This window comes from Orbicella faveolata, unplaced genomic scaffold, assembly GCF_042242905.1.
Source record: "Orbicella faveolata isolate gen_17 unplaced genomic scaffold, um_ofav_v1 contig_25, whole genome shotgun sequence".
Classification (NCBI taxonomy): Eukaryota; Metazoa; Cnidaria; class Anthozoa; order Scleractinia; family Merulinidae; genus Orbicella; species Orbicella faveolata.
In genome coordinates this window covers 28,027,299-28,047,248 of record NW_028301553.1, presented here as the reverse complement: position 1 = coordinate 28,047,248, position 19,950 = coordinate 28,027,299, and the positions used below count along the sequence as shown (strand labels likewise).

Here is a 19,950-nt window from a genome sequence, read left to right as displayed (position 1 = left end):
AAAAGAAAGTCACACTGTACAGAATAAAAAAATAAGCAGGATTGTTTTATTCGCCAGGTAACAAGCATACACTGTAGTAAATTAACAGATTGACATCTACAACAAATTGAGAAAAGCAAGCAAGCAAAAGCTTTCCACCTTTGTGTTTTTATTGATCCATGCATATACAGACAAACACAGCTAAAAACAGAGACCGGAACGCACATATCAGATTTTTTTCATAATTTTCTTACCTCGCAGAGAAGTTCTATGGTCCTGCAGTTTCTTTTTAACTCACTTGAAAACGAGCCAGGGTCAGTCAGTCACCAAAGAGTTTATACAACTGTAGAAAGAAACAGGTTGGCTCGAATCTGACGTTACATTTACTGATTACATTTTCTCTTACTCAAAATTGAAAGTATTGATGCTAACAAAGCAGCAATGAGATCGAAAATTTAAACGTATAAATTAACCCATAGGGAGATATGCTTTTTCGCGCTGGTTTATCGCAGTTGCGTCAAGAGAAACCTTTACAACTTGAGCCAGGCAAAAAGACATCAATACTGATTACTATCAAGTAACATGCTTAACTTACTGCTTGCTAGTAAATACTGATTACTGATGAATAGTAAAAACTCTCCGGTTTAAGAAAGTAATGTACCATAAACTAAGATAAAGAACTCGATTATAAATCACAACAGCAGATCATATATATATATATATATATATATATATATGTGTGTGTGTGTGTGTGTGTGTGTGTGTCCTCAATCTGTAATTAATCTAAGAATCAAGTAAGTATCTGGGAGTTTATGTGGCCCTCAGCTTTTGTTGTAAAGTAAACCTGTGCGTTCACCGGTAAAAATGCAAATAAAATCACGAGTTTAGGTTGATCTGATTTCGCTAAAGTTCGCTGGTAATTGAACTACTGGTTCTACCCCTGGCGACGAAATTGTTCCCTGGCAAACGCTGATGATTGAGTTTGTTTAGGACAACTGAGTCCTTCATGATCAATCTTTGCGAAACGTAGAAACAGGCTAGATTTCACATTCCACGACTTCCTTTTTAATTAAGTTCTTCGAATACGAACGTGTCTCGTTGTATATAAACTTGGGACTAAACTATTCGTTATGAATGATAGTTAGCTTACAACTCATGATCAATGTCCAATAAGTTATTGGATATTGAATAAAAATCTTCTCAACAATTAAATAACTGTGGAAATGACTAAGGTTTTCCCCGTGTCTGTTACTTGTTAGCGCTACCCAATTTTGCTCGTCCCTCAAATGTGCTCACGTTTCATTATTTTATTTCACTCATCCTGCTTACCTGAAACGTTAAAGCTTCTCTTGTGGCCAGAATCAGTCTCTTCTATGTATAAATGTGGCCACGAACAGGAGATTCGTCAGATTCCTACATAGAATGAAAATCTACTTAGGAACTTAAACTAGAATCCCACTGTCGTTGTGTCTGGCCTAACGGTGAATCTGTCTAGTCACTCGAAATGAATTATTCTCAGCAGCAAATGTTCTTTTCCTGACCTGAAGTCCCTTCTAGAATCAGTTCATGTCCATTTTATCCACCGATAAAATAGAAAACCGCTCCTTCAGCAGACAGGGTGTTGTCTGAACAGATCAAAGTCTGCAATGATCACGAGATCACAAGCACTCAAGCGGAATGGAAGGTTTCATTTTACAAAGTGTCATGCCACCCCAAACTACCAAACACGATTGGCCAACCCTCAAACATTTGGAAATCCATGCGGCGGTTTAGGAATTGGATCAATTTGCTGACACCTTTTAAATCAAAGTTTAGAACTTAGAAATCATCATGGAATGAGTGGTTACGTGGAAACACTAGGAAAGAGAAAAAAATATGTCCTTGGCAACAAAGCATCGCTTGTGCCTCTCCCACATATGTACACGTAATGCCTACTACTTTTAGTCCACACCAGCAGCAGATTAAAAACTTCCCTAAAATTGAATTGTTTTTAGTTGTAGAAATGTTGGCAGAGTTCTTACCTTGCAGAGAAGTTGTGTAGTCGTGCAGCTGTTTTTATTCTGTTGAAAATGACACAGTGTCAGTCAGTCATCAAGGAGTTTACAATTGTGGAAATGAATAAGTTGGCTCTAAGCTCAAGTAACATATAAAACATTTGCTCTTGGTCAAAATTGAAAATGTTACTGTGAACAAAGCAGCAATAAGAGATCAAAAATAAGAAATATTTGCTTTTTCTCATTGGCTTTATCGCTTTTACGCAGGAGAATATTTAATTCGATCGTTACATGCAACTTGTATCTGCTAACATTTCAATCAAGCTTCTTACTTTCACCAAGGAGAAAGCAGTCGTTCAGTGTTTCATACGAGTCAACATTAATGTGCTAGAAACCATTATGAATTTCATCTTACTAGTAAATAAAACAGCGAGATTGAAAGACCTAAAACAGAAACGCAAATGGTCCAAATGCAAATCAACTCTAAAAAATTCAAAAGATTCAACAGACTACAGTTGTTTTACAAACAGGCATGGTAACTCTTTTGAGTATAAAGAAAGTCACACTGTGCAGAATAAAAAAATAAGCAGGATTGTTTCATTAGCCAGTTAACAAGCATACACCGTAGTAAATTAACAGATTGACGTCTACAACAAATTGAGAAAAGCAAGCAAGCAAAAGCTTTCCACCTTTGTGGTTTTATTGAGCCATGCATATACAGACAAACACAGCTAAAAACAGAGACCGGAATGCACATATCAGATTTTTTTCATAATATTCTTACCTTGCAGAGAAGTTCTATGGTCCTGCAGTTTCACTTGAAAACGAGCCAGTGTGAGTCAGTCACCAAGGAGTTTATACAACTGTAGAAAGAAACAGGTTGGCTCGAATCTGACGTTACATTTACTGATTACACTGATTTTCTCTTACTCAAAATTGAAAGTATTGATGCTAACAAAGGAGCAACGAGGTCGAAAATTTAAACGTATAAGTTAACCCATAACAAAGATTTTTTTTTTCGCGCTGGGTTTATCGCAGTTGCCTCAAGAGAAACCTTTACAACTTGAGCCAGGCAAAAAGACATCAATACTGATTACTATCAAGTAACATGCTTAACTTACTGCTTGCTAGTAAATACTGATTACTGATGAATAGTAAAAACTCTCCGGTTTAAGAAAGTAATGTACCATAAACTAAGATAAAGAACTCGATTATAAATCACAACAGCAGATCACATATATATGTCTTCAATCTGTAATTTATCTAAGAAACAAGTATCTGGGAGTTTATGTGGTCCTCAGCTTTTGTTGTAAAGTAAACCTGTGCGTTCACCGGTAAAAATGCAAATAAAATCACGAGTTTAGGTTGATCTGATTTCGCTAAAGTTCGCTGGTAATTGAACTACTGGTTCTACCCCTGGCGATGAAATTGTTCCCTGACAAACGCTGATGATTGAGTTTGTTTAGGACAACTGAGTCCTTCATGATCAATCTTTGCGAAACGTAGAAACAGGCTAGATTACACATTCCACGACTTCCTTTTTAATTAAGTTCTTCGAATATCAACGTGTCACGTTGCACTATGATATAAACGTGGGACTAAACTGCTGGTTATGAATGATAGTTAACTCAAAAATTATTGGATATTGAATTAAAATCTTCTCAATAATTCAATAACTGTGGAAATGACTACGGTTTTTCCCGTGTCTGTTGCTTGTTAGCGCTACCCAATTTTGCTCGTCCCTCAAATGTGCTCACGTTTCATTATTTTATTTCACTCATCCTGCTTACCTGAAACGTTAAAGCTTCTCTTGTGGCCAGAATCAGTCTCTTCTACGTATAACTGTGGCCATGAACTGGAGATTCCTACATAGAACGAAAATCTACTTAGTAACTTAAATTAGAATCCCACTGTCGTTGTGTCTGGCCTAACGGTGAATCTGTTTAGTCACTCGAAATGAATTATTCTCAGTAGCAGTAGTTAAATCCAATTTTAGAACTTAGAAATCTTCATAGAGTGGTTACGTGGAAACACGAGGAAAGAGAATAAAATATGTCCTTGGCAACAAAGCATCGCTCGTGCCTCTCCAACACATGTACAAGTAACGCCTACTACCTTTAGTCCACACTAGCAACAGATTGAAAACTTCCCTTGAATTGTTCTTAGTTGTAGAAATGTTGGCAGAGTTCTTACCTTGCAGAAAAGTTCTTTAGTCGTGCAGCCGTTTTTATTCTGTTGAAAACGACGCAGTGTCAGTCAGTCATCAAGGAGTTTACAATTGTAGAAATAAATAAGTTGGCTCTAAACTCAAGTAACATGTAAAACATTTGCTCTTGGTCAAAATTGAAAATGTTGCTGCGAGCAAAGCAGCCATAACAGATCAAAAATAACAAACATGTGCTTTATCGCATTGGGTTAATGGCTCTAAAGCACATGAGAATAATTCCTTACAAGGAAATTTTATCTGTTAACATTGTAATCTACCTTCTTAACTTTCACCAAGGAGAAAGCAGTCGTTCAGTGTTTACGAGTCAATACTGATGTGCTACATTAGCCATTATGAATTTCGTCTTACTGAAAAGACAACGCAGAAACACAAACAAAAACCGGACTCTGTAAATTGGGAGCTGGTTTCCATTAACAGTTTACAACATGGCACTTTTGACCATAAAGACTGAATAAGAACAACATATAAACCTGCCAGTTAGCCAGTAAATGTTTACAATACAACAGGGTTCGCACCATATCTCAAAAACAAATAATTCCAGGACTTTTCCAGGACTCAGATTGATTCTTCCAGGAGTCTAAAATTCACATTAACCATGTCATTCCCAAGATCTCAATGTTAATTCTCCTTACTGTCTGCCATACATTTCATTTTATTACATGAGTTTAACAGATTTCAAGACCTTTTCAGGACCTGAGGAGCCGTTTTTCCTGGACTTTCCAGTTCTGGAAAATGCCACAATAAAATTCTAGGACTTTCCAGGTTTTCCAGAACCTGTATTAACCCTGTATAAAGATGGGTTCAATAAGACAAACCCAAAGATTCAACAGTAATGTTTTGCAAACAGGCATGATAAGAACGTAATCCATCAGTGAATATCGACTGTTTAATTAAAGCGGCTTTTTCTGATCATTACTGATAACCGGTAAATACATAAAAAACGCCAGCTAATTATATTTTCCGTCTAGATATATTCGTTGTGTAATGGAGTCTGTGGAAATTGGCTATAAACTCTTTCTATCGCATTTTCCAAGTTACTCTTTCAAATGTGCGTGATAACTGCTTGTCTGTTTACATCTTCAGCGTCGAAGCTTTCCGCGCTACAGTGAAGCTATTGTTTTTGCTTAGTCTTGTATGGCTCACTGAAACAGCTAGAACGTTTTTGAATATAAATTAAGTCACAGTGTATAGAATCAAAAAACAGGATCATGTTATTGGCCGGTAATAACAAACATACACTGCGGTAAATGAAGTGTTCGAAAGATTGGTGTCTACAACAAATTGAGGAAAGTAAGGAAGCAAAAGCTTTCTAACTTTGTTGTTTTAGACCAATACATATGTTATGCACAGTAACACTGCTAAATATAACCTTTTAATTGCACAGACTAGAATGCACATATCAGATTTTTTTCAAAATTTTCCTACCTTGTAGAGAGGTTCTGCGGTCATGCAGTTGTTTTTTAACTCACTTGAAAACGAGCCAGTGTCAGTCAGTCACCAAGGAGTTTACACAACTGTAGAAACAAATAGGTTGGCTCAAATCTGACGAAACATTTACTGATTACATTTGCCTTTAGTCAAAATTGAAAGAATTGATGCTAACAAAGCAGCAATGAGATCCAAAATTGAAACTTAAAAGTTAACCAATAAGAAAGATTTGCTTTTTCGCGTTGGGTTTATCGCAGTTGCGTCAAGAGAAACATTTAAAACTTGAGCCAGGCAAAAAGACAGCAATACTGATTAATATCAAGTAAAATGCTAAACTTACTGCTCGCTAGTATATACTGATTACTGATTAATTGTAAATACTCCCCGATTTAAGGAACTTCGGCCATAAACTACGATAAAGAACCCGATTATAAATCACAACAGCAGATCATATATGTGTCTTCAATCTGTAATTAATCTAAGAATCAAGTATCTGCAAGTTTACGTGGCCCTCAGCTTTTGTTGTAAAGTTAACTTATGCGTTCACCGGTAAAAATTCAAATGAAATCACGATTTAGGTTGATCTGATTTCGCTAAAGTTTGCTGGTAATTGAACTACTGATTCTACCCCTTGTGCTGATGAGTTTGTTTAGGACAACTGACTCATTCATGATCAATGCTTACGAAACGTAGAAACAGGCTAGATTTTCCGCTTTCAGTTCTTTGAATGCATACGTGTCTCGAGTTTTATAAACTTGGGACTGAAGTGCTGGTTATGAAAGATAGCTAAGTGACAAATTAATGGACATTCAATTTAAAACTACTAAACAATTAACCACGACTTCAGAAAAAAGTGAGGTTTTCTCATCTTTGTTGCTTCGGTTAACGCTGCCCAATTTTGTTCGTTCCTAAAATGTCTAAAATGTGCTTACGTTTGATAATTTAATTTCACTCATCCTGCTTACCTGAAATGTTAAAGCTTCTTCTGGAACCAGAATCAGTCACTTTGACGTATGCAATCGATCAGCAGTCACCATAAATGTACCATTGTGGTCATGAACAAGAGATATATTCCTGCATAGAATGAACATCTACTTAGTAACTTGAATTAGAATCCCACTGACGAGTGATTGGCAAAGCAGTGATTCCGTACAGTCACGCGAACTGAATTATTCTCAGTAGCAAAATGTTCTTTTAATACCCAGTGGCCTCGTTTAGCTTAGTGTTTCCATCTAAAGTAATATACTAACCTTCTATAATCACGTCCAGCGATACAATGGAAAACCGCTCCCCGATCCTCCCCGTGCAGAAGGCTGTTGTCTGAAAAGATCAGAGTCTGCAATGATCACGAGATCAGAAGCACTCAAGCAAAACGTTATAACCGGAACCCACGATCCGTATAACAATCTGTCGCGCTAACCTTGGCTGTTTCCACGAATCAATAGGTGCCGAGCTGAGAGGCTCCCCCGTCCCCATGGGGTACTCCTGTATGGTTTTGTAGCCGGTTTGGTCTCAAATAGGGTATGGCTTTTGCGCTCTAGTCTTGAATTGAGTGAGGTATTTTTTCCAATAAGCAACTTTTTCATCATTGCCTACAAGACCATAAGGGGAGGGGGTGGGGCGGGACTGCAGCCCCTCCAGTTCCAAACATTTTTGAAAGTTTTCGGGCAAAGCGCTGATCATTGGAGCAAAGGTACACGGGAGAAAACATCCTAAAAGATAGTCGAGGCCAGGCTTGTAGGCTACTTACTCTGACAAGAGTAAAAACAAGATGGATATTATTTCCATCGACAAAACAATGACAAAAGAATCATAGCAAACGACGATCAAGACTTCTTGTGGTGGCTCTGAAAAGGGGCGTTTGGAGTGGCTCCAAAATGAGCCGTTTTAAATTTTTTGTGAACTTTTCGTACGAGGAAGAGTTAAAGTGGTACTACCCTAAAATATGGCGATGTTCATAGAAAATTCCATTTTTTGAACAGGCAAGAATTAAGACCCTTGAACGCTTGTAAAAACATTTTGAAACGATCTTTCCGTATTTACCTCTAGATAAGTGTGAAATTTAAGGAATGTGCAAAGTGGTAAAAGTGTTTTTACGTAGCAACGGCCAGAGCAACGGCTTTTTTGCAGTAAGAACATGACCAAAAACATAGATTAGTTTTCACATATATGAACGATATTAAATGTAGCACAAATGTAAGGCTTTGACTAGTGTAGACTACACAACAACGCTTACATTGATTTTAATAGGTTTCTTAAATTTTGTACATTGTCATCAATCTTTTCTGATCTAACAAGAACAGTCAATGGCTAAAAAACATACCATATGTATTATGTTACGCCCTCAGCAAGCATACTCCTTTTAAAGACTTTAAAGAAGTTTTCCAAACTTAAAGAATCTCATTTTGTCTAGCAATTTCTCGGAAGTACAACTTTTGTTTCTGTCTTTATAAATATGATAAAAATCGTAGCATGTTTGTTGCCGCTCCCTTGAATGTCTACTGGTAGAACAATGATAGACAGCTACTAGTTTATTGTATTTGGTTGATTGGAACTATGACTGTGGCTCTGGGCTCTTGTAGCGAAATCGATGTGTAATAACGTACAACAAAGAAACAGCTTTAAGTCATTTATTCGCTCAGTGTTGCACACAATGCAGGCTCCCAAAAATACAGACGGTCCTTGTGCTTAAATTGTTACGAAATCAAATAATCATACAAAGCATCTGATTGGCTGAAATCAAACTGGTGATCAAAATAACACGGGCTAGGGCACGTGCAGCATAACGTAACGCAATATCTCCACAGCTCTCTCAACACCTTGCCTTGATTTAAAAGTAATGTGAACATTATCTTAATTGTATCAATAACAACATTCTTGATTGTGATTGGTTCTCCATGCACCCATTTGTTAGGTAGTCAATGCGTGATCATTTGGGTGTCCAATTACAGGTATCCAATTACAACTTGTAGTAACTGGATACTTCTAATTGGATACCTTGGCCATTGGCACATCAAGGGTTTTCTTCTAAATATCTCCTACAGTGTTTGAAACTTACGGAATGCGCTGCTCACTTTTTCGCTCAAAAGAAGTTCTCTGAAGATTCTTTCAATTTCGAAATTTGTTATTGATATGATTAGTAATAGTTATTGAACCAGGTAGAGTACAATTCAAGGTGAAATCGCGTGAGTAATTTCAAAAACAGATGAGGGTGAAGTGTGAGGCCGATTTGAAATTACGAGCACAATTTCTCTCTAAATTGTACGACACAAGGTCCAATTACTAATTAATCATATCCATGACCAATTTCGCAATTAAAAATGTCTTTTGAAGACTTCTTTTGAGCAAACACGTCTGTAGCACTTTTCATAAGTTTTAAAAACTGTAGGAAACATTGCGAAGGAAGCCATTAAAGCGAGCATAATAGACCATTTTACAGTTGTCTGCTCAGTGACCTGGCCTTTGTATGGCAGCGAGGCTAGAGTTGACCTTGTTTTGATAGACCTCACTGCTTTTGTCGTGTAAATGCACCTAGTTAGCATCAGAACAACTTGTTTTACACAACAAAACCAGTAAGGTCTGTATCAAAACAAGGTCAACTCTAGCCTTGCTGCCATACAAAGGCCAGGTCACTGAGCAGACAGCTGTAATATGGTCTATTGACGTGCGAATCACGTGGGTATCCAATTACAGGTGTCCAATTACAAAAAGTTCAAATTAGATACCTGCAATTGGACACCCACGTGATCGTGCGCCGACTACATGGCGACTAGGCATGTGGAGGACCAATCACGATCGAGAATTTTGTTATAGATCCGATTAAAAAAGTAATTGGACCTTATCAGGGAGTAATTGTGTTCTTTATTTTAAATCGGCTTTTATGGTAGTACTAGATAAAGCTTAGCAACTGCAAACTGGTAATAAGGTAAGGCTTATCAACTAATAAATATATTAAATCAGTAAATTGTTTTACAGTTTTTGTAAGGGAACATTGCATGATACAAATGGAAACATCTCTAAATTACAGCATCAATAATTACTATTAATCAAGGAGGGCTGTGGTTTTAGGGATATGAAATAATACTTATTTTAAAATACATTTGTCTTCTTTACTAGTGGCATAGGCACTGTAACAATGTTATTAACACAACTTAAAAAACAACATTGCTCAGAGAAGGCAAGCACATTAAAATGCCAACATAGTAAAAAAAATATGTTGTTGTGCTAACTTGACGGGAAGTCTACAGCTGACCCCTCAAACCTTGTTGTCAACATAAAAATTCTCCTAATTTCTTAGGACAATTCAGAATGCAAAAGTGATTCATTCATCTAGGCAATTAAGTCTCTGAATGCTCTAAGCTAGCACATTTTTTGGCATTTAAGATCATTCAGCCAGATGATGAGCACTGTAAAATTATGTTCCAGTTCCTTCTCTGAGATTTTGGTCACACAAGTAAATAAAGCCATTTCTCTTTGTTGAACAATTCGTAACTCTTCTCCTTGGAGTGTATTCTTGGCCAAGAGGAGAAATGAGTTCAGGACTTCAATGATTATCCACATGATGATTCTACAGCATATCAATGTTAGCTATTCAGATTAAGAGAATTCATCTGTGATGCTATGCCACTTCCCCCTTGCCAAGTGGTTTGCCGTTGCCAAGCAGATGGAGGCATTGGGGTGTGTCCTGGGGCTGGAGGATTCATTGCCCCAGCATAAACCTTTGGTCTGGTGGCAGGGGCTCTTAATGCCCCTCATCCAGCAGAGTGGGGTTGGGAATCTGCTCTGGCCCATGCTGGAATATTGTCTGTAGAAGCTGATGGCTGCCCAGAAGCAGCAATACTGCTCCAAGATGTATCTAAGGTTTAAAAAGCACATGAGGTTAAAGCATTAAGACTTCACCTACTGCTGGCAATGAAGACAGTATTGATAACAATTAAATCATACACAGTTGACATTATGTTATGTTCATTTGCATTATTTGTTTCATCATTTGGTTTCAATGGCCCTGAAAAGCCCCATCAGGGGAGTGGTCAATAAAGATATTTATTTCATTTATTTATGGTGAAAAATGAAAAAACCTACGTGTGCACTTTCAGTGCATGACCAAGCCCTTTTAAAAGTTGTAGAGTGCTTAACACCTATTAGTCAATGAGAATGCAGTAGATAGGGTTGGTTTTAAGGAACACTAACCTTATATAAATGACGGTACCTTAAAAACATAAGCATTTTCCTTAAACTCATTCTTGTTGACCCAGTATTTATTTGGGGCCTGGTATTTAATTAACTGAAGCAAAAACTGATCTGGCAAAATGGTCTTTCACAACTCACCTGGAAAAACAGAACGTGTCCCACCTGCGGGCATACCAGGAAGGTTTGGTCGCCGAAGAGGTTGACTGAGCTGACTGCCTCGCCCTCTACCTCGTCCTCTCCCCACTCCAAAGCCTAACACAGGTTGTGGATGTTGAGATGATCGTTGAGACACCTGCCAGGCTGCAGCCTGTGGTGGTGCTTGTGCTTGTGCTCTGCTGTTATATTCAGTGTCGTCATCTTGTGCACTGTACAAACTCTGTTGATCATAGGTGGGTCCCGAGCGAGTATAGGCACCTGGATTGCTACTGGAAATGGGACCTTCAAGGAAAAGAAACACACTATAACAAATTATTTTATACACAAATCTCTACAGAAATCATCTTAAATTTCTGTGCAAAATTTATTAATGTGGTCTTGAACTTGAGAGCTTTGGATATAATACTTTTAGTTTTTGACAACCTTTCAGCTATAGCTACTGCTTCTGGTTGTGGTTGTGGTTGTAGTTGTTGTTTTTGTTTTTGTTCTTGTTGTTTCACACGCTTTCAGCTACTGCTGCTGGTGACTCTTCTTTATGTGACCAATTCTCAGAAGAAGCTAAGAATTTGTGAAAAGAAAAAGTTTTTTCTTTTTAACTCAAACACATCAAGACATACATGACTTGGACAAAAGACATTTGCTATAAATACAGGTACTGCACCTTGATTACTAGCCCCTTGATTGTAGTAACGATAATCTCTTGAGGCAAAAGGTCCATTATCCGGTATGGGCCTTCTCATCCCAGGCTGAGTTTCTTCCTGCAAAGACCGGCTACTCTCTACTGGCTTGATTACAGTGCAGAATATTCCATCTGGTCTCTCAGGAAGGTGGTTTGGAGTCAAGGGGATCCCGTAAACTGAGCATAGGAAATCTGACATACAGTAGCTGGGAAAAATTTTAATAATTAAAGGAAATAACTGAATCTGAGTCAAACATTATTTTGCTGATCAAGCTAATTCTTAAACTGACATTAAAATGTAGGAAGTGATGACAAAAGTAGTAATGTCTTACCAGTAGCGGAGGACTGTTCCCAGAGCACAAAATTTTACCTCTTCTTTTTCATGCCAGTCACACCTGAAAATGTTTCAGAACATCAAACAATTTTCTTCTTAAGTTCCCTCATGCATTCATATGTTGACCAGAAAAATGGTTTTCAACTACTGGTAATGGTGATAGGCCACTCTGGATGAGGTCATTAACCAAATTTATTATGAAACCTAACATCCACTGTGGCAAAAAAAATCAATGACCTTAATTAATGCCACTTTTTGCAGATTTGTAACAGCTCTCATAAGCTTGCAATTCTATTTGTCATCGTACCAGCTGTTATTGTTTTAAGGAAGTGACATTGTTTCTGTTGTTTGTTCTATTGTTCTCTCAAAGGGTATCAAGCCATTCACGTGAGACCTTGCAAGAGCTACTGACTGACCAATTTTTCTGTGCCTGCATCTAAAACAGCAGGGGGCGGGGGGGGGGGGGGGGGGGAGTCAGGTCTAAATGCGACAAAGGAGGATCAGAGGTGGTCCAAGCACAGATTGGCTATGTCTGACATCAAGGTGTTTGATCATGGATACAAGTATTTTTGCAGGGTAGTAGTAAGGAGCCAGCTGCTGAAAACCACCATCCACTTAAGATCTACTCTACTGTGCGACTCATCTAATTCTTTAGAAAAAGATGGCCCTATCAGATGCCTACTATGTACAGCAAATAAAGCTCCCTACTGCAGAACTCCATGAAAACTCTATTTAGGGAGGTGTTGAATATAACCTTGGACACCTAGACCACATTTTTCTGAGTTGAAGTAACCTCTTGGATGTCTGTCTACAATTTAATCAAAAAGTTGCAAAAACCCTAATGAGGAAAGATCAGTATGTCAAAACATACCTTGAGTTAGGTTCATAGTCAAATATGGTACTGGAGAGAAGTTCTGTAGCCTTTGATTTTGAAATTCCTAAGGTACTTGCAGAAGCAGCCGTAAAATGAGCATGTAAATCACACACTAGTCCCTCTAGTTCATACACCTTCTTTAGTTTATTTGGCATTTCTAAATAACAAAAAAATGGCAGCACTTTCTCAATTCATAGATTAATTCTTTAAGTCCTTCCTAAGGCAAATGTCTTTTCTCCTGATATTTCACTCCCCTTTGAAGTTGCACAGGGCTGGAAAGCCAGGTAAGCTTTTTATGAGCATGGTTAATTCTTTCTCCATTATGTCCCTGTCCCTATGATACTGTTCGAGTTGATCTGTACTGTTAAGAGTGCATTTTAAAATGGCAATTTCATACACCAGTAAAGTGGAACCTTGAACAGCCTGGGGACTGGCAAACTACCCCTAACAGGGTTTTGTTATATTGGGGTTCTTTTCCATATATTAACTACTATTGGGGCAAAGAATAACCTTCGTTATATGGAAGACTTTGTTATATAGAGATTCATTATATCAAGGTTCCAATGTATTACTCAAACCTTTTCGTCTTTCTAGTTCTCTAACCTGCATTTCGAGCCAACCACTGTAGACAGTACTCAGTTTGTTTTGTTTCTGAAATCTGAGAAGCAACAGACAAAAAGTTAATTAATATTTAATCTTGCAAATAATGATAATATCAAAATTCTTGGTCCTACAATACAAACCCTGGAATACACAGGAGGGAAAATGGCAGTCTGTTCTGGATCGACAAAGCGCTTTCTTAGCCAAACCCTCTACCGGTATCTTATGAGTTCTCTCACCTAGAAATTAAAAAATTATAATTATAATTATAATTATAATGGGCCAAATCATGCTTTTCGGCGCCATCTTGACAGGTAGGCAAAGTGGTCAGAAATTACATTGTTTGTATGGGAATCTGATGGCAAATAACTTTTTTCAAAAATTGAATTTTACACAATTTGTGAATCACAACGTTAAAATACTACGTAGAAGATTGTATTCACCAAGTTTGAATGATGTAGCTTAGCTAGAAGACACTCAGTTAATTTTTCTAATTTGCCCTACCTTTGCCTGTAAATTTGGCTACATTTGTATGTGAATTTGCTTAAAAGTAAAACACAATACAACACTGAACATGGAAGTCTATTTCAAAGTTATTGCCCTAAGCAATAATGATGCCAAGGGGTTTTGTTAACTAAAATAAATCTTATACCAAGAACAAGGACTTTCCTGTAGCGCGGCTGTGTCTAAGGAGCAAATTTCTGCCTAGCTCTGGGGAGTGGCTGAAGACCAGTTATCTCATTTGAATCTACATGTACAACCAGTAACACCCATGAGGGGTGTCAATAGTCTGCATTTACTGTTAAAGCTGCACAATACGGGGACAAAACACAGAGCAAGGAAGGTCCTCGTAGCCATGTTACAGGGCTTGAAAAAAGTGCTGTCCAGTTATCCGGGACAAGTAGGTTTTCCTACCAGGTAAGTAACTTTTCATTCTCACTTGCCGAATGGGCAAGCAGGGTGAGGGCCCAAGCAAGTTGTCTAACTAAATGAAAAAAGAGTAAACTAATACTTGCCTAGGGCAAGCAAACTTGTCCGATGGGCAAGTTGGAATTCAAGTTTTTTTTCAAGCCCTGTGTAATACTCATTATACCTGAGCACTGAAATGGAACAGCTGAGGAAAAAGTTATTGAGAGCCTCGGTAAGTTTACAACTGCTGAGCTACTCTATAAGAGATTTAAATTATTCCCTCAGGACCTTAGAGAGAAGTCAGAGATTCAAGTTGAGACACCATGAGATATTAAGATGCAAAAAATTCTCACAGAGAATCAACAATTTGCAGCAATTTTTAAACAATACTCACTTGTACTCATGGCTGTATATCGAAGGCCTACTTTAATGTCACCTAAAAAAAAAAAAAACAGAAAAGCACCATTATATCAATATTTTAGTTTTGCACTCTAAAAGTGGACCTTCACAAACTTTCAGGAAAAAAACCTCAGGGCCAGCTGTTTTCAGATCTAGTCACCAACAAAAGTATTTCAGTGAAAAGCGTGAAAAGTTAGTTGCCAGTTAAAAAAAAAGTTGGTCACATTGGCGACCCCAGCAGTTGCAACATTGAGCTTTGCTTCAAATTATAAATTGATATTATTTTCACTTACACTAGTCCCTATTTGAGAAATTCATGTTCACAAAAATTGCAAAACTGTAAGTTCTAATAGCAGAGTGTAGTACACTTGCTACACACATAATTAGTTTGTTGTTACATTTGGACAAACCTGGTTTGATAAAGTAATGCATCTTTCGTAAGATTCCCCCATTGAGAGAATACTCCACGGCACCAATTTCACAAGGGAGGAATCCTTCATCAGGAAGATTGTAACATGACATGAAGCCAACCATGTAGAATCTTTCATCACATACAGCTAAAAAATGTAAAAAATATCTAAATTCACACAACTGTTATTTAAGAGAAAAAGGACACATTTTCAGTGTAGGCTATCTTAAGATTCTGACTTACTAAGTTACATGTAGTAAGGTTCGACAGGAAACATTTTGTTAGGTACTTGGGACCACACCTATGGGCAAAACTTCCAAGAAAGTAAGAGAATCACCGTCCTTTACTGTCTTTTGAAGAAACATTCTTACAATGGGTCTAACATTATTAGAGTTAAGCGGATGTCGATCATGACTTTAATGCAACAACTAGCAGTATATACATATCAAACACACGGTTTTCGTTTTAATTTTATAGAATAACTGTTAGCATTCATTTGTTTCATATTTTAATTTTTTTTATAATGGTGTGTGTTGAAGTATTTTTATTATTAGAATCTTTATTAACTATCTACTGTAGTAGCTAGTGTAAGTTTTTAGTAAATATTTTTAATAATTTCTAGTTTATGTTGTGTCTCCAATTAGCGCCTATCATGCTAGATTAGAGCTTTTGGCACATAAAGAAAGTTTCTCACTTACTTACTTGCTTGAAAGAATATGACTAGTGTAGGTTATCCACACACAATTAGACAATTTTATGTCTCTCATCACTAATCAAACCAAAAAATAGATCTTGTGCTAAAACAAAACCTGTTTTTTAACATCACCGATTCAATTTGAATTCAATGTGAATTCAAACTACATTTATTTACTAAATAGCTTGGGTTCAAACCTCGCCCAGGCAGCCATCCCCTCTTCACCTCCTCTCTCTCCTCCTTTCGTCGTTTCTCATTCAAGCTGACGGTATCCACACGTTTCTGTAAATTACAAGTCACATACAGAGTAGCTGTTGGTATCCTTTCTGACTGGCCAGAGTGGACACTGTAGTTTTGGCTTTACAACACTCAATTAAAAGCCCTTCTCTTGCAAAGAGAAAACTTACTGAAATGTACTCTCCAGTGCAGTCCATCCTATCATTCCGAGCAGGTCGATATCTCTTGTTTGCTTTATCCTGATGGGCCATTTCTTGATAAACTTCTTTTTCATGTTCAGGTAGTTACTGAAACATGAAGGATATTAACTGGTACATTAACACATATCACTAACTAGTACTTTAAAGGTACAGTGAAAACCTACTCTCTGGACACCCACTTACATGTATTAGGGACAATTTTCTATGTTCTGACAAAAACTGATATATTTCTGTGAACTCAAAGGAAAGAAGAACTGAGGATGTGAATATCTAAAAAATTCCTTAAATGACCATGAAGGGTTAACTGTGACTGAAACAGCAGGGCAACGGTTGGATATTGCCACTTTGAAAGGGAGAGTGACTATTATAGTAATAGTAATAGTTTATTTAAAGTCATGACACGGTCATGACACAAAGTCATACTGATAATGACATTTTTGATGATTTTCCAAAGATTTCCAACCACTTTCTGAAGATTTCTTGAGATTCTTTAAAAACTGTCCAAAGGCCACACAAATGTTTCTGAACATTTTCCGAAAATTTCGAAAGATAATTTTCGAAGATTCCCGAAGATAACCCAAGGATGCTGAAGACTTTCAAGGAAGACCCAAAGATGCTCTGATCATACATCAACAAATCTTAGTACTTTTTACACCTGCTTTCAGTGTCATGTACAAAGGTGACATCTTTTGATGCTATATGTAACCTGGCCTACGTCAAAAATATAAGCACAACTGACTTCTTTACGGTTGAACTCAAATTTTAGTGATAAAAGATGGATTTATTTGACATCTAACTTAAATTAGGAGTATCAGAAGTCATTCTGGGAGAGATAAATCAACTGTTTTGAATGTTTACACCTTGCGAATATGAAAAGTGACAGTGGCCCAATTGTACCGGAAGTCACTATTGAGAAGCGATCTTCCTCAGCCATTTGAGGTCAGTAATTATCATTTATTTGTCATTTCTTCTGCTAATAACCGGAAAAAGTGCCAGTTTCACAGTGAAATGGTTTTTCAGCCATTCACATAACATGTTGAAAGATGGTATGTCGAAAGATGTCCCCTATGCACGTAACACTGAAAGCGAGTGTAAGGTTCAAACATGATATCAGCGAAGTCATCAATATCTTCATGAGAATAATTATTGTCTAGATAGCAGCAGACATGTAAAGATTTCAAGGAAAACGACCAATTTTTTTAAGTTTGAAAGACATGTTTCGACAGAATTTCTGTCATCTTAAGTTGAATGAATGATTACAAAGCAAGTTGAATAATAAGTAGGCAAAAATGCTAATTAAGACAAATAGTAACAACAGAACGTGAAAAGGTGTAAATTAAAAGGATAATTTTAGATTTACATGGTGTAATTGCTGATTGAGGCAAGGTAGTTCTTTTTGAATATGGATAGCCTCCTTTATCTTGAGTTGAAAGCTGGTAGTGGCGTGATCTAAAATGTGAAAGCAGTCTATTGAACACAATGAGCGACAACGTTCAGAATTCTAAAGATGTTTAAAGATGTGAGAGGCCCTATCAACGGCTAAGTGCTCACGTACGCGTGTGAAAAAATGTCGGGAGGTTTCGCTGACATAACAGGCATTACAGCCCGCACATGTAAACTTATAAACCACACGTGAACGAAGCCCGCCGGGGATAGGGTCTTTCACACCAAAAAGGTTACCTATCTTAAAGGATTCTGAATGTTCAATTCAGAATTCTGAACATTGTCAAATAATTATTGTCTCGTGAGACTTCACTAGTGAGGATATGGAAAATACGCCACCCAAGTCCTGGATATGGTTTCGTATGAATTTTACGCGTGGTGTATTTTTCAGCAAAACACTCAAGTCTATATAATAAAAGGGGTTAAACAACTTGACCTTTAGAATAAACAATAATTTATTGACATAACAATATAATTACAATGTCACTATTGTTTCACGGTTCATTCAGCTACACGTCTTTCTATTTATCGAGCTGTTTGATTCAATGTACAAAGTCTCCGTCCACCCTGATTTTATACCTTAAACTTAAGCGTGACTTCATTTTTTATGACCCTATGAAAAAAAAAGGTCATAATAAAAAGATAAAAATGCAAACGCTTATTAAAATGTTTTGACAAATTTGGCAAAGCCTTCCGATCACATACAATCTTACATAAAAGCACTTCAGTGAGTTTTTACCATTGAGGAAGCCATTGACGAAACATAATGCCGCCAAACGCAAAAAGAGATTTTGAACTGTCTTAGAACCCTGCAAACGAGAAGCGAAGTCTCTTTCAATAATGAACGATCTTTGCTCAAAAAGTGCGCATTTAAATGTAACATTAAGACTTCGATCAGTTAAATAATCTTGCTTTATTTACGTAGTTATTTCCAGAAAAAACGTTTTACCACGTCACTGCCCTTTACAAAATTACAGAAGGCATCAATCCTCTTTCAAACACAAATTCAACTCGCTTATTTTAGCTCCTGTAGAACTTAAGAGTCTAATATGGATTAATTCGCACTGTCCTACCTTCTAACGAGGACCCGCTATTTCCGCTCTCTAAAACCATTCCTTGTCTTTCTAGCTGAGGTCATAGAGATATCATAAGGAAGTAAAAAGGATTCCTCGCTTGATTGTTTTTCTTCTTGTCGAGCATTTTGTCCTAGGCTCGATTACCAGCCGCTGTTCGGGAAAAGAGCCCGCGCTCCTCCCCCGAATTCTCTTCTCGGGGAGGAACGTAGACCGGACTCGAGAAAGCGGCGGAAATCGAGCCTAATTTTGTCCTTGCAGTTGACTTTTCGGGACTTTCGAGAAATGGGCCTCAGGACCGCTTCTGAGCACGCTGAAAAAAGCTTGGAAACGAGGCTCAGCCGTGAGGAAAAATAAAAACCTTCGGGAAATCAGAAATGAGAACAATTTTTTTTTTAAAGAAATCTGAAGACATTTCGGGATATTAACGTCATCATTATTAGGATGTAGGGCTACAGATAATTCACTGAAAGCCATATGCACAGGGACGGGGGCTATGTAGACCAGCGTCAAAATTTCCAACCCTAAATCACCCCTCCCAGGGGGAGACTCCCACATAAAATGGACGGGGTTGCTCGTTGGAAATTTTGAAAAGAACGCCTAAGAGGTGCCAAGATCCTATTTTGTGGGCATGGCTTTAATTTTTTTTCTCCCCTAAGAGATACCAATTCTCAAACGACGCATCTCCTGTCATATTTTTTCGGCCAGGAGCATGCTCCTGTTTCGGCCCAATACCCTAAAATGCACCACAAAAACTCCCACCGTGGACCTTTTGAGGCTTAACACCCTTTGAGGTACCAAAACCGCTTTTCAAACCCCTAAAACATACGACGAGTAGCGCCCCCATTCTTTCTATGTGGGAGTCCCCCCACAGGGCTCTCCTCTCACTACATGTTAGGCCTCCTAAAATATGGCGATGTTCATTAAAAATTCCATTTTTTGAACATGCAAGATTTAAGACCCTTGAACGCTTGTTAAAAACATTTTGAAACGATCTTGCCGTATTTACCTCTAGATAAGTGTGAAATTAAAGGAATGTACACAGTGGTATAAGTTTTTTTACGTAGCAAAGGCCATAGCAACTGCTGTTTACAGTAAGAACATGACCAAAAGCATAGATTAGTT

At 37.6% G+C, this 19,950-nt stretch overlaps 1 long non-coding RNA gene and 1 pseudogene across 2 annotated transcripts; both read right to left on the bottom strand.

The window, feature by feature from the left end:
• Positions 1-3,680: 3,680 nt before the first annotated feature.
• Positions 3,681-7,096, bottom strand: LOC110062439 (uncharacterized). Its single transcript, XR_016208562.1, has 5 exons — positions 6,879-7,096; positions 6,594-6,702; positions 5,626-5,714; positions 4,167-4,205; positions 3,681-3,838 (listed from the first exon to the last, which is right to left on the bottom strand). It is a non-coding gene; the product is annotated as an uncharacterized LOC110062439 (long non-coding RNA).
• Positions 7,097-7,855: 759 nt separating this feature from the next.
• On the bottom strand, positions 7,856-19,088 carry LOC149109761 (protein maelstrom-like; annotated as a pseudogene). Its single transcript, XR_016208553.1, has 12 exons — positions 18,826-19,088; positions 16,280-16,396; positions 16,070-16,154; positions 15,180-15,326; positions 14,765-14,806; positions 13,605-13,700; positions 13,465-13,519; positions 12,859-13,018; positions 11,986-12,048; positions 11,636-11,859; positions 10,957-11,256; positions 7,856-10,483 (listed from the first exon to the last, which is right to left on the bottom strand). The product of XR_016208553.1 is annotated as a protein maelstrom-like (transcript).
• Between the last annotated feature and the right edge of the window lie 862 nt (positions 19,089-19,950).